Source organism: Lygodium microphyllum, chromosome 21 (genome assembly GCF_053477565.2).
Source record: "Lygodium microphyllum isolate KBCC chromosome 21, Lygodium_microphyllum_v1.1.10, whole genome shotgun sequence".
Lineage (NCBI taxonomy): Eukaryota > Viridiplantae > Streptophyta > Polypodiopsida > Schizaeales > Lygodiaceae > Lygodium > Lygodium microphyllum.
Genome location: NC_141155.1, coordinates 4,386,372 through 4,402,944, shown reverse-complemented (window position 1 = coordinate 4,402,944; position 16,573 = coordinate 4,386,372).

The window sequence follows — 16,573 nt, the reverse complement described above, 5'->3', positions numbered from 1 at the left end:
AATGTGATTTTTCCATACCTTGGGTTGACCAGATAGATAGAGATCCATATTGTTTAATAAAGTATGGAGCATGGTTGTATAGAATATGCTGCATAGTCAACAAATAAAGAAAGTTATTAAAAAACATTATATGAGTTCGACAATGAAGAAACAAACATATGCAAACTTCTTACCATATAGTGAGTAAAGTGTTGATCACCCCAAGCTTCTGTCATCATCGCCTTTTTGAAAAGGTTCAATTGGTTTTTAAAGTCTTTGAGATCATCATCATTCCATTCAGTCTTATCACAATAAAAAAACACTTTGTCTAGTGTTTCCCAAACTTTAGATTTTCTATTTTGAGCTTGTCCATTATTAGTGTGATCCTTAACTGCATTATGTAGGGATTTCCACTGATTAAATTTAATAGTTGAGCCACCATTTCTCGAGTTTATCTTGCCAAGTCTCCCATGAAAGCCTGGAAACCTTCTAACCTTCACTCCACCAATACATGGTTTTTTTGGGACACAATTACCGTCCTTAGAATTCTGAAGATCTGGTTCAATAAAAACATTACCACCATGCAAACCAATTGCAGAGAGAACTTTTTCAACCTTTCTTATAGCATCTGTTCTAGTTGATAATGGCTTCAGCTTCCATGTAAATCCTATATAAAGATGAACAAGCTTTTCAATTATCCTGCAAAGTGCATGAAGTGTACAAATATGGGCATTCGCTAAAGGAATGTCCAAGACCAGTTTAAACTATGGATCCTTATTGTGCCTAAAGGGAGCTCTATTCCAATTACTTGACTTTAACTCTGCAGCTGGTGACATGCAGTATAAGCAAGGAGATCTCGAGTTGGCTCCCTTTGATACATTATGCATACATTTGAGTGTCTTTAGGTCACCAGCTATGTGCCACTCAATCCTGTAGTTCCCAAATCCTTCAACAAATAGCTCTTCTCCTGCTTGTTGCCTTTGAATAACATTAGGTATTAATGTTTGATGAAAAACCCAATATAGTATATCAAAATTCTCAGTATCTACCTCAAATGCTCATAGCCACCAGATGTTATATTCAGATTGAACACTAAATGATGTTGAGTGATTGCAATCACCTGACGAAAGTGCTCTATTCATCAAGGTAATAGAGATTCTCTCCAATTTTTTACATTTCAGAATCTCACTTTCATCAAGTTTAATCACAAATCTAGCCACTCCCTGTGCCTCTGCTCTATTGACAAGTCATAAAATTTGATCATTAAGCATTGTAGGGTGGGCAACTCAAGGAAAATATTGTTAAATTCATTGAATGTAACCTCCTTTTTCTTGTCCTTGAAGCTAGCCTTCATATGAAAAGGCTCACCTAGAATCTCTATCACTTTGTTATCAACTCTCTGTCTGATAGTCCTAACCACAAATGGCTTCGGAAGTATGCAATTGCATACCTGTCCTTGCTTCATATTTGATTGTAAAAGCTAGAAAAGTTGCATATAAGCATCTCGACTAATACCAATACTATCAAGTGTCTTCTGTACTAACTCAGAATCCAAAGAATGATCCTTTACAAATGACTCCAAGCATTGTTTCTTTGCCTTTTTAAATTTCTTATTCTACAAAATATCCATTGAAACTACTGAAGGAAGAAGATGATAATAAAACTGAGCTGCTTTTAAAGAATCTCTTTCACTTGCATTTGGTTGTAGAAGATATCAAAGCAAAAATAACATCACAAATCAATGCAAGTAATTTAAATTAAGACATATTTAAGATTTTTCAAGTGAAAAAAAATATACCTTGTTGCTTGGATTCTTTTACCACAGCCTCCTCCTCCTCGTTTGAGATTCTCAATATTTTTAAGAGCTCTTTGTTGATTTCGAAGGCCTAATAAAGTTTGCTTTCGTTGATAAGCTTTGATACGCTTTTCCAATGAATGAATTTTTTGTTGACAATCCTCTAGCTTCTACAACAACTCTATATTGTGTTTCATCAAAAGATGATTCTCTAGTCCAAGGATATCCTTTTCTGCAACAAGATTAAGTGTATAACCTAAAAATCCATTGTAGCCATCACCAATAAACCTCATTAATGATGAGCTATTATAGAAAGGAGGAGTGATATTTCTACTAGGATATTTGGGATATAGCTTTCCATCTAACCAAAGATCAATATTCTTCTTTCCTTCAAACCTTAGTATATGTTTCATAGACTCTATAACCGTGATAGATTTTATTCTCTTTCTTATTGGTTCATACTCTCTATCCAACTCAATATGAAGATGATAGAGAGGTCTTTTATGAGAGCCACAGAGATCATTAGATGATTGATCCATAGTTACAGAGATCATTGGGTGATTGATCCATAGCTAAGGATATGATTAGAAGCAAGAATGAAAACAAAGAAGAGACTACTAAGGAGGAGAAAAAAAGAAGAGAGAAACGATGGAGGGAGGCAATCGAGTATCCACCAAAATTCAAATTGAATATTACTTTTCGCTTTAATGAGGAGAGATAATATCTTCATTATGACAACCTTGCCAACTTTATGGCGACCTATATTTCTAGGTTTGATGTGACCACGAGAATATCACGACAATTACTTATTAACGAATTTTGATATTTTAACTTACCAAAATATAAACCTTTTAAAAATTCTATAAAATGATTTTATTTCTTAAATTGTTTTCTCTCTCTAGGATCTCTTACAGGGCATGTTCGAGACCTCAAAACTCCCCTAATGTGATCTATGAAATTGTTCATCATTATCCATATACAAGTTTGAGGTTGATTTTTGGAGGTGATTCCTCTATGAATTGCTTCTTCTTCCTCTTCTTGAGTTCCCTGCAAGGGTATTTATGCTTTTCTCTATATGCACATACACTTGATCTTCATCATGGACTTTGATGTGCCTTCAACTCACATGTCTGAATTTGAAGGACTTGATTTGGAGTGTGAAGTAGCTTTTATTGGCAACCCTCTTCCTACTGTAATGTCCAATGATGAAGAGATCATGAACACACATGGACTTTTAGACTATATAGAGTTTAAATAACTTTAGACATGGTTTTTTGCATTAGAAACAACTGTGCAGCATATGAGTATTAATTTATCTAAAATCATGGAGTTAGTTAATACATTAGTCTCTTCACAAGCGGCTTTGATAGATATGCCAAGGGCTAGCTGTCTTGCACCATCTTCCAACAAGACTATCCACTACAGATCCCATTGGCTCAACTAAAGAAGTTAATTCCTTGAAGAACTTGAAAGCACCAATCTTCTAGGGGGAAGAGAAGGATTGCAATAAAGATGTAGTCAATACTTTTCTAAGTAAGTGGCCTGATATACATTGGCTTCGTTGTACCATGGGTGAGATGGCGCCAATGCAGACTAGTTTCTTCCTCTAAGGTAAGGCCTACAAGTGGTGGATTACTTTTAATATGCCACCACACACCCTAAGAGTTGGGGTGCAATTCGAGAAGTTGTCTCACAAGGGATTCCTACCCTCCAACGGGAGGAAGTAGAAATGGGATGCCTAGGATCGGTGTCATCAAAAGCACAGTTCTCTTACACATTATATATCTCACTATTGAAACTTGATGATGGTATAAATGAATTTTACAAGGTGAAAGGCTTCTTATGCGGTGTAAATCGTGAATTGTAGAAGGAAGTTGAGATCAAGGCTCCAAAAACTTTGGAGAATGCTAATCAAATAGGCTTACATTTACATTGATTAAGTTTTTAATCTTGAGGTGACTTCTAAGGGTTCTTCTTTCTTTCATAATCACAAGTGTAAAGCATCCTCTTGGTGTAGATCTTATAGCTTAGAAATCCAAGGACTTTGATGGTGGACTTACTCCATAGGAGTTTACTTGTGCTAAAGTTGAAATCCTTTGTTTCAATCATTTTTAGGTGATCATTCTTAGAAAGATTGTTGTCATAAATAATTGGCAAGGCCAACAATATCTCCAATAATGTATAAGTGTCATTATTTTGGCTTTAATTAAATAAAAGTTTTTCTAGTTTAGCTATACTTTCACTTTGTATATGAGTTTGAGAAATGTGCTCTCCATTATACACTTAATTTACATGCTACTTAAAGAAAATTTTAAAGTTAAGTAATCATTAATGAAATTCCTAAATCCCAACATTATTTTCTCTCTTTTTTAATATCTCTCTATATTATAGTTGGAAAATTTTCGAAAGTTATATACTTTATGATTGTGGTACAACCACTATGGTATAACTTTATGAGCCATGGTGCTCTATGATTCATCTTTAATGCTCTCTCATGGGCATTTGGATATAGACACATAAGTATGCAATGCTTTTTCAATGATACTGTTTTGAGTAACTATGCAGAGACCGTGTAAGATATTTGCAAGGCCTCACATAAATTTGCATGCTAGCTTGTCTAACAAGCTTATGATACATGTCCACCAATTCAAAGATGATCCTTTACTTGGGCCACCAAAAAGTGCAAGTATCTATATCAAAAAATGGTCAAGAAACCATGAAATTGATGATTGTAATGACTCTATCTATGAGTACTAATTCTTGTCTCGCATAACTCACTATGCTGAAGTGATAATAAGGGGTGACATATGATGTTGTTATGCCTTACGTTTTGGGTATTGCTTCCTAGAAATGGATTTATTTCCTTGATTTTCAATATTAGACGCGTAAACAAAAGTATCCTATGAAATAATAAATAGATATATTTTACAAGGATAGGTTCTTTTAGTAGTAGACAAGAGAGAAGAACGGCCATCATAGAAGGAAGTCTACTGAAGGACATAAGCTATTTCATAGTTTTATACATATATTGATCCTAGATTAGAACATCCACTCTTAGAGAATCTAGATTAGTATTAGGAATTCTTCAAGGCTAGGATATCTTCTTGTTGATGCAAGCACAGTACATGGAATGGACCCTAGTGTTCAGTAAGAAGGTGTTTGAAGCATCATGAGAATTCAAGAGATATTGACCATTGGAACACTAACCTTTAAGACTTTTTCTCACATGTTTATGTCTTGGATAGCCACCATATGATGAAATGTATGAATGGTTGATTATTATGATAGATTAGGAGTTTAAGTGTCACTAATTTTAAGGTCATGACAAGATAATGTAGGCTAACGGTACGATGATCTCACTTTTGAGCCAAAATAAAATTTAATGGCTATTTATGAAGTTCAAGATGACGTTAAGAGTCACTATTTTCAGGAGTACCATGTTAACCTTATGATATTTTCTACTTTGACATATGTTACAATCAACTACATGAACATTCACTGACAAGTTGAGTATAGTTTATGGGTACCCCTTTTGATGCTAGCATTTACCATGCTTAACCCTTCATAAGTCATAACTACATTGGGTAGACTCAACTCTAACTAACCAATTGCTCTTTCAAAATCACCCCAATCAAGTGATAGTAGTTGTTGAGAAACTTATGATGTTTTCGAGATAAAAACTCTTCTCCAAGGTAGGAGTAGTGTTAGGACATGGGTCCTAAGAGTTTGCCCTAACTTTATGAGATAAGGACAAGGTGGGTATGGCTCAAGTGGCTACAATCCATGGAATCCATGGCTTAAGAAGGAGGCTCTACCACTACAACAAAAAGGCTCCATAGACGCGCTTGTAGATACAATATTTGAACTGTGATAAAAAATGTCGAGTGCGTTTATTACCGCGTCTACTGTTGCGTCTACAATTTCGCGTCTAAAAGCGCGCTTATGGTCAGAGTTACACGCCCATGTAGATGCGCATATAGACTCCTGTATTGACGCGCTAAGTAATATATATTCATATTTATAAAAAAGTGGATATATTCATATTGGGCATCTATACACGCGTGTATCTACGCATCTAAAAAAGCGTTTCCTCTCCAAGTTTTTGACGAGAATAGACGCGCATTTATCCTGCAATTTAGACACACTGATAGATGCGCAAAACAGAGGTATGAAAAAAAAAACTAGAGAGCATGCTCTCTGGTTTTTTGCCCCCCATCAACATAAAAATGTATGCCTAGGGAAAACAGAGAAAGATTATTTCGAAGATTTTTATACTGAAAACAAAACAATGTATGTAGAACACGAAATTTCATATATATAGATGAAATGTTTTTACATGATGAGTTCTAGTGCTTGTGACCTCAAGCATGGTCATGGTCGCAAGCACTAGCTAAAAGTAATACATATCAAAAATGAAAATTACAAGCCAAGGGGAGGCATGCATGCATGGGGCTCCTCTACATCTCCTCAGAAGAGGCATCATCATCGCTACCACCACCGCTGCTTGTGCCATTGCCATTGCCGCCACCGCTACTGCTAGTCCCCCCTTCGCTATCCTCAACTGCATCAGGGTTCGCCTACATAAAGGATTAAGGTATATAAATACCATTACAAACAATAAATTAGAGTTATCTATACTTTTCATGTAAAAAATAAAACATACCTCTTCTGGTGGTGGAATCCTCATGGCACGATTATATTGCTCCTCTGTGATGAGTCCCTCCTCGTAGAAATGCTACCAAGTGGACGCCTGGTTATGACCTCGATGATAGCCTACCTCTCTAGGAGTAGGCATCCTACCAACAATATGATACTACAAAACAATTTGAACATACAATGTATTAGAACACACTACATAATGAAGTGAAACAAATTACAAAATTTAATTTAAAAAAATAAATCAAATAATACTTACAAACTTAGCCTTCCATGACTCCCTGCCACCCGATCCATAATGCGATAATCCCATGGTTGCCATCTGGATACGTCGCGCCTCTGCATGCTGGCAACTTGTCATTTTCTCTGCTGCTCTCTTCTTGGCCTCTTTCCACTCCCTGTGGTGGCAATTGGGTGGTTGGCCATATCCAGGGTGCCCGTGCTCTTGTCTCTGCAGTGACTCCTTGGTACGCATCATAAGGTGAGACCTCTTGTTATGAAGCACGTCTCTCACCTTTGACTGTCCCCAATCATCTGAGAATCGTGAATTCTCGAGATTAGGGTACCTTCTATGTACTGCCCGTAGCACCTCTTGCCACAAACCATTTTTTTGGTGCTTGAAGGGAATCATGCAATCTTTGTATGTGGCATGCACGACACTCCTCAAGTAGGCTATCACTTCCCTCCCCTCAGAGTCATGCAAGATACCACCAACATCAGTGACAGAGTAGTACATTTATGGAGACTTACCTCTCTCATTTCCCGGTGAGGGTGATCGAGAGCCACCCCCTAGGCAACCCCCACAAAGCCCTCGACCTCCTCGTCCTCCTGCACGACTCTCCCTCCTCCCTCGACGGGCACTACCCTCTACCTCACTCGATGCACGTGCTTCTGCAGATACACGTGCTTCGGCCGATCCATGTATCTCAGCTAATCCCTATGCATCAGCAGATCTATGTGTATGCATAGTGCGTGGAGTACCTATTAGTAGAGGTGTGCCAAGGTTTGGTGTGTGTGCGGCAGTGCTAGATAAAGATGTGATAGGTGTCCCAGATATCACACTGAAAACCTCCTCTGCAATGGGAGGGCAACCAAGATAATTTCTCATCTCCCCCATGAATTGCTCCTTGTTTGGAAAACCTCCAAAAAAGCTACTAACACCTCTAGAAAACTCCGCTTAGGTGTTGTTCATGCGTTCCAACTCAGGATCAGTGTTGGAGGATCCAGGATTCCACATCTACACAAAAAAAATCATATTACCCTATGCAGATAAAACATATTACATGCTGCTCTATATCTGCGTCTCTGTGTGCGTCTGTCAGCGCGTCTATTTCCCTGTCTATACTTGCGTCTACACTATCATCTGGACACACTGACAGACACGCACAGTCGGACCATTTCTTTTCAAACTTGGTTAAAAAACGTGCAAAAAAACCTCCATAGATGACAGAACACCATATTGGGGAACATGGGAATTTTCCATAAGTTTGGAACATGTGGTCAAATCTTTGGATTTGTCATAACTTGAACACTATAACTCCAAATCAAGCGCTCTATAGCTCAATAGATTCCATTTTTCAAGCGCTTTCCAATGATAGGTCGCATCATATGGTTTTAAGAAACTTACGGGCATGTTATCCGGGTGCCACCTTTTTAGTATTCAAAAAATGAGAATTGGGAGATTCCCAAACTCACTAATATTGTGTTACAGACTATAGCATGTAAAGAGAGAGAAGAGAGAGACAAACAGACAGAGAAAGCAAACAAGATTGAGAGAGAGAAGAAGAACTCACCTTCTTTGCTTGTTCCGACGGGTAGTGACTAGGTTGCAAGCTCCTTGTCCTCCTTCTCCCTTCCCTTGGTAAGTTGCTTGAATCTTCTTCTCTTCCTTGCTGTTTGGCTCTTGTTCTTTACTCTTTGTCTCTTCTTTCCTCCTGTCCTCTTTTTACTCTTATTTCCTTGCCTCATTGTCTTCATGAAGTGATAGATAGACATAAGTAGTGATGTCGAGCTCGAACTGCAGAAAATGCGCAAAAAATGCAGGAAAGCATAGGTTTGAAAAGAAAGCCACAAATTTTTTTAAATTTTTTTAATATTTACGTAGCGCGTCTATAAGCGTGTGCATATGCGCAGATAATACCTATTACACGCGCTGACAGATGTGCAAGAACAATTAAACTGATTAGATGCTAGCTTTTGGTTGTTTTTGGATCAACATGACATGACTTTCCTAGTCTTTCAATATCAAAATGTTTGCCTCCATGTTGTAAGGATCAATGCATGCATTTAGGGAATATGACATATATAAATTGTATGCGCATAGTGGTCCAACAAATCAAGGCTCTTTCTTATTTGCAGGCATTATATATTGTAGTTAAACTCTAACAGTTTATATTGTGCAAAAAGGTGTCATTGATTTAAGCTAAGATCTTGATCTACATTGCTATTCATACAATTTCATTTATGTTGGGTTGGCCAATCTGCTTGATTAATGCAAGATATGCTTGATATGATGTTTTTGATTGAGAATACTGGTGAAATATATAGAAAAACTTGAGATAAGAGATGGTACACTAGTAAATCAATTGACCTATGTGGTGACATATATAACAAAGCTTGAGGATAAGAGATAACACATTGGCAAGTCAATTGGCACATATGTGGTGACTTACTAGACCATCCCACTTGCAATTGCATGCAAGTATCAATAGGTGGATAAAGCACGAATGGTTTTTAGCTAGAGAGAGATAATGCAATGAAGATGTATACGAAAGAGATAGAGAAAGGCATATTATCCATCAATCAATCAAAGATATGTACATGAAGTGACTTGATATAGTAATTAGAGTATCGTCATTTTTAGGATGCTCCATTGACTTCTGCAAGTTCCCATAACCTTGAAGTAGAAGGCCAACCACACTGTCCATGGAAGGAAAACTTGACCTCATCAAATTAACCAAGTTAATTTACTTATACATTTCATAGATAAGAGATTTGTAGTTGGCTTGTTGGTATTGCAAAGTATCCTTACAGTGATCTATTTTAGTCACCAACAAGTGGACACATTGGCTAATGATGATGAAAAGAGGACATGTGCACATTGGCTACATGTGGTCCACCTTATCTAAAAGTATATGTGAGCTATAAGTGCACCTTGACATGATTGGAATAGATTGCACATGCACAAGCCAACTGATTTACATCAATCTACTCATGCTATGAATTGGCATGCATGTCTTGCTTTTGCTTTGATTGTATTGATTGTGATGTATATTCCTTGAGAATAATGAGAATCAAGGGACTACCCTAAAAAGTGAGGGTACTCCCTTGAATCACCGATTAAGCTTTGATCTATAAGTTTATGCATGGCTAGGTTAAGTGCACAACAAATGAGACATGTGAGTGTATTGATCAGTTCTCTCTCTCTGTTCTGCCCTTTCTATGCAGAATACATAAAAGAACAGAGAAATACTTCATGAAGCAAATACCTAATCTCACACCCAGAAATCATAGGAACTCAGAACTAACCATATGAAAGCATAGATACACTACGTTCAGCACCACTAATCAGAAAACAGAGAATAAATCACACAAGACATGCTACAAACGAGATCAAGATTCCAGCCATGATGGCGCTAACTGTCAGATCCTCTTCATTATTGGGTAGAAACATCATACATCAGGCGTGATCATCATCAGTGATGGTCAGAGAGACAAGAAGAACACACAAAATGCCTCATCAGGTCACGTTTTTCAACTGCCCCAAAACTGCACTTCATGAGGCAGTAAACTTCATAAGACATATAAAGGCTGCTTCACATAGAAAATAGTAATACCTAAGGTAATGCACCATTCTAAGGGTAAATGTAGTGTCAAGCCAATGGCTAACACCTAGCACAGCCCGGTGGATGGCTGGCACAGCCATAACTCAAACCCTTGAATGATCGATGAAGTCAAAATGCCTTATCCAAAATCCGACATATCTAGTGAAAAAGATTATGCCTTACTCATAGCCTTTCACCGTGAAGTAAGCCACACAGAGTAACCATAAGTAGAGCCTCTCTAGTAGGATACTTATAGCCCTCTACTGCAGCTGCATAAGCCCCTCAAAAGATAGTCAAAACAAAACATAAAGGCATAATCCTAGAGGCATACATATCAAGTATGATGTAAGTATGATGAACCAAAAAAAGAATATGATTTGACAGTTCTACACCAAAAGAACTTATGAACTATGAGGCTCATGAGCATCATTGCAATCCGTAATAGATTGCTCCTGGACATGATGCTCCTACAATCCAAAAGATGCAATATCATGAACTATATCCACCATATGATCTTGAATCTTAATCTGCTAATTTATATCCTGCAAAACATTATTAATATTAGCTTTGACCATATCTACTGCATCCACAGACAGTTTTTCAGAACCTTGAATTTGCTTAACATTCTGCAACCCAAACACTACATCCATCATCCTATGATAGTCAGCCTGCATACCATCCAACTTTTCCTTTAACATATCTTTCTCATGAATCAATTTCTCCATGTTTTCAGACACAAATGTCTGCTGCAAAACTACATATGGCCGAGAAATAACTTGAGACATTCTAGCAGCTATGCTAACCCACTGATCATGCATAAAGGAAGTCAATGTAGTTCTCATTGATGTCAAATCTTGCTGCATAAAAACAGAGCCATCAAGATCAACCTCCATATCTCTCAAAAATTGCTTTTCCACTTTAAGAAGAGGTTGTAAACGGGCATCCAATAATACCCTTTCAGCCTTCAACTTAGCATATTCTTTAGACAATAAATCCAATTCACCACCAAACTTATCATGCATATTAGCTGTCCATTCCTTAAATGCAACAGAAGACAATTTACATTTAAGCAACATATCAGCATACTCATCAATTTGCCTTTTCAAAGCATCCACCTCATTCTCATGTAATTCCTTCATTTTTCCCATTTCAACTTGCATAGCATCTCTTTTAGTTTTAATGGACTCTAACTGCTCCTGTAAAGATTGCACCACACTTAACTTAACGGCACCATTAGCATGCATATCCTTCATGAACCGATGTAACCCTGCAACCAAAGAGCAAGCTTCACCAAGACTTTGAGGAACATATCCATCATGAACCACTTCCCTATCATAAGACAAACCCATATGTTGCTGCAAAGCATCACTGTGCTTTGGTATAGGCATAGTCTCCATCTTCAACTTGGAGAATCTAACCTTCTTCTTAACCCCTATAATAAGCACATCTTCACGAGCATTGTCATTCTTGACATCATCATTTAACCATGTTGATATATCTAAAGGCACAGTGCATCCCAAAGTACTAGCATGTGAAGATTCTGGAGATGAAAAAGTCATAAACAAAGGATCCACAAACTCCTTTGACTTAACATTCTCAAGATCATTCAATGCATGATCATGAGACAAATATTTATCATAACAATCAACCATTATTCCATCCACTAATTTTTGCCTTTTAAATGCAATAACCTTGTCCATAGTCGGAGATTCCCAAAGTGACGGATGCAATGTTGGACATACAACCTGCAAATGAGCATATAAACCAGCCAACATAGGTCCAAGTCTACTTTTCTGCTACTGCTTACGAATTGTTGGCACATGAACTTCCTGCATCAATTTTTCATATAAAGTTCCTGACCAATTTGGAATCCCAACATTTTCTGCATACCATAAAATACCAAAAGTGTCCTTTGTTATTACATCAGCCTTTATGAACAATAAAAACCTCTACATGAACCATTTGATGAAAAACCTCCTCTTTGCATCTGCATGCCTTAACACACACTAATTTCTAACACTTGTAGGAAGCCCAAACTCTTGCTGCATAGCTTCATCTGTGCACCGCCAATGCTTTGGCCGATCATTAAGCGCAAGAGAGAAAACATGTGCTAGTAAAGTAGGAGTAAGCTCCAATCTTCCGCCAACTTTGCCACTTTCTCAAATCATAAGTAACTTTTGTTGAGCATGTATATTATTTCCCCAAGTCTCCCATGGTAGCTCCGCATAATCAAGCAACCCAATTTGCATTAACCAGCCCATGGTATTGGGTTCTTTCGTATCCACGAGTATAGAGCAATCAAGCATAGAAGTAGGCAACTCACCGTCATCTTCACTCGACATAACAGAAGGCGTTTTTGGCGTGGAGTTCTTGACTTTCGATGGCGTTGTATCAGGTGGACTATCACTAGAGTCATCATCCTGGTCCTGGATTGCTCTCGGCTGCTGTCGTGCCCTCTTAACAGGGAGCTTCAAATTCTTCTTTTGTCTTGTCTTCACCATGGTTGCAACAGCGAGACTACCTGCTACGAATTAGGAATGAAAAGAGATGAAGAAAATGCTGAAGCTTGATGGCGTGAAGTCGCAGAGAGACGCTGCTAAATTGGCACAAGCGACAACACACGAGTCTTCTTAGCCATAGTTTTCCCTTTTTCCACTTGCCTTACCTGACCATGAGTTAAACTCCTTGAAAAAAGAGACATGGTAACATATTGATTGCCACTTGTACTCCAAGTTGAACATGAAAGTCTTGTTGCTTCAACCCCACCTCATGCAACTGAAACTTTATAAGTTCACACAATGAAAATACCAACAGAACTGGAGTTAAAGACAGTTGATCTTATAAATTATCACATAAACATCCCAAGTTGAAAGGTAGATATCTTATCAAAGCACAATTTTCCATGGCCATGATACCACTTTGCCCAATCATGATTGCAAGACAAAGAAATTTAAAAAGATAATCCTCATAAAGTAAATTCCAAGAGCTAACTTTGAATATCATATATTGCCACCACTTCATGTAGTACCATTGAACCTTGAAAATGAGATAGAACAATTGCCAAATAGATTGCACTTCATAGAGCACTACTGAAGTTTGCCTCACTTCTTCATGTTCACCACAAGTGATATACAAGACGACATTATCAGCTAATAGCTCATCATAAAAGAGTAGTTGTTTTTGCCAAAAACCAAGCCAGGGCACCCTAAAAACAATAATGAGTCATAGAATCATAAAGTGCTCCATGAGGTAAAATGCCAGAGATTACTCCATGAGGTAACAGTGCTGGAATTTGAACCAAATTTAGTGCAACTGGTTCTTGTTCAAGTCCATAGAGTACCTTATCATAATCCGGTTGAACTAACCTTCTTAATCTAAATCCATTCACTGCAGGCTTAATAATTTCACCCTTTAAAGTAGTCAACACAAAAGTGCCTTGACCAACATCTTTCAAAACTTCATAGGGACCGGTGTACCTTAACTTTAACTTCCCTGGGTGCTTCCCAAGCCGTGAATTATACACCATAACCAAATCCCCTTCTTTGATTATCTTCTTTTTAATATGCCTATTAACCCATGCCTGTCTTCTTGACTACACCACCCCTTGAAGGTACTAGGCACCAAGAATTCCATGGGGACAACTTCCTCAAGTACATAAACCAACTTAAAAGGAGTTAAGCCTGCTGACACCTTATATGCTGTACGAAAGGACCATAACACCGAGTCTAACTTTGTATCCCAATCCTAATGGTTATCAGCCACAATTTTCTTAAGAATTTGGAGTAAAATCTTATTTGAACTTTCAGCTTGTCCATTTGCATGAGGGTGATAAGGAGTAGACTTCTTATGAAGGATCATATGCTTAATAGTAAACTCTTTGATTACTTCATTTAGAAAATGCTTACCCCGATCACTTACCAACTCTATGGGGCATCCAAAACGGTTCATAATATTAGAGTACAAAAATTGAGCTACAGTTGCCACTTTATTATCCCGTAATGCTTTGGCTTCAACACACTTAGTACAATAATCGGTACAGACCAAAATATACTGATTCTTACTCTGACGAGCAGCTGGCTTGATGGGGCCCACAAAATCAATACCCCTCTTTTGAAATAGTTCCAAAGGTAGAACTATATGATCTTGCATTCGATCTTGAGATTGAGGTTGACCCTCCTTCATACAAGTAATGCATTCTTTAGCATATTGATGAGCATCTTTGAGTACAGTTGGCCACCACAATCCCGCTTGAAGAACCTTTCTAGCTGTAATCTGACCAGAGAAATGCCCTCCAGTTATTCCTGCATGTGCTTCATGAAGAACTGCAAGCTGCTCTTGAACAGTTACACACCTTCTTAACACATTGTCAATGCCTCTCCTATAAAGAACTCCCAAAATAACTTGATAACTCTTGCTTTGTAATGCCAATCTTCTATGGTGGTCTCTAGACAAATCTGCAGGCATCACTCCATGAAGCAAAAACTGTACCATTTGATCATAGAAGGAATTGAATTGACTCACTTGAACATTGAATAATTCTCCATTAGGCAACTGATCATTCACCCCCAATACAGGGTCCACTGACTCAATTCTACTCAGAAAATCAACCACTATATGCTCTTTACTTGGTGTATGTATTATTTTGTAATCAAACTCTTGCAATAACAACATCCACCTTGCCAACCTTCCTGTAAGCTGCGGCTTGTTAATAAGATACAACAAAGCCTGATGATCCACATGAAAAATAACTTGGTTTCCCAACAAGTAATGTCTAAATTTTTGCAATGTAAAGATCATCCCCAAAGCTTCCCATTTAGTAACAGTATAATTCTTCTCAGCTATTGTAAGCCGTCTACTTGCATAATAGACAGATCCGAACCAACCAACAACCCTTTCCTGCATCAAGACTGCACCTACTGCAATATCAGATGCATCGACAAATACATGAAATGGAATATCCCATTGTGGTGGTTGCAAAATTGGTGCTACAACCAGCATCTTTTTCAATATAGCAAAAGCTTTATCCTGGTCATGCCTCCACACAAACTGAACCCCTTTCTTGGTTAACAATGTTAGTGGAGCACAAATATGAGCTAGATACCTCAAATACCTGCTATGCCATTTGACCTGCCCCACAAAGCGCATCACTTCTTGAACTGTTGTAGGTACTACAACCTTCTGAACTACTTGAATCTTCCTTGAATCAATAGCCATACCTTCTTCTAAAATAATATGCTCCAACAGAACTCCTCTTTTAGCAGCAAAAACAGATTTGAAAGGATTAAGGGACATGCCAAATTGACGGCATCTTTCAAAACAAAGTCTAAGATGCTGCAAATGATCCACTTTCTTACCAAATACACAAAAATCATCTATGAAGACCCTCATAAAAGATGTAAGATAAGGATCAAAGGTTTTATGAGCTGCACCCTGAAATTCTGGGGGTCCATTCTTCAAACCAAAATTCATGACAGTACTCACAAAGACACCCCATTCGATTACAAAAGCTGTCTTATCCATATCTTCCGGATGCATATGAATCTGATTATAGCCAGAGAAACCATCCAAAAAACTATAAATCTCATGGCCCGCCACATCATCCAATAAAGAATCCATGAATGGAAGAGGGAATGGGTCAGTAATAGTTGTTGCATTCAACTTTCTATAATCTACACAAACTCGTATTTTGCCATTCTTTTTAGGCACCACCACAATTGGTGACAACCAAGTCACTTCATTAACAGGGCGAATAAAACCCACTTGAAGAAGTTTGTCAATCTCTTCCTTCACCTGTTTAGCATAATTAGGATTCATAAGATATCGTTTCTGCATGACCGGCTTTGCATCTGCCTTTAAATTAATTCTATGCTGACACACCTTTGGATCAAAGCCCTTCATATCTGTATATTCCCAAGCAAAAATATCCTAAAAGTCCTTACACGACTTAATTAATTGCTGTTTGAAATCTTCCTCAATGAAAATACTCACATTTATCGGCTTAGAGCCTATTTTAGCTTCCAAATACACTTCTTGGACATCATCCTCAAAGACTCTAGCTGACTTATGCATAGTATGCTCACATTTCAGCTCTGCATCTATAATAGCTTGCTGACTTGCTTTGTCTAAATCCTCCTCTGCATCCAAAGAAGGCTTCTTTTGGTCTTTAAGTGTTCCCAAATCAGTATTTTTACTTCCCTCAGAAGTAACATTACTTTCCACCCTCAAATTACTATTCTGTTGCATGAAATCACTACTCTGCTCCATGAAGTCACTGTCCTGCTTCATGGGGCAAACAATTTGTTGCATCAAATTATTTTGC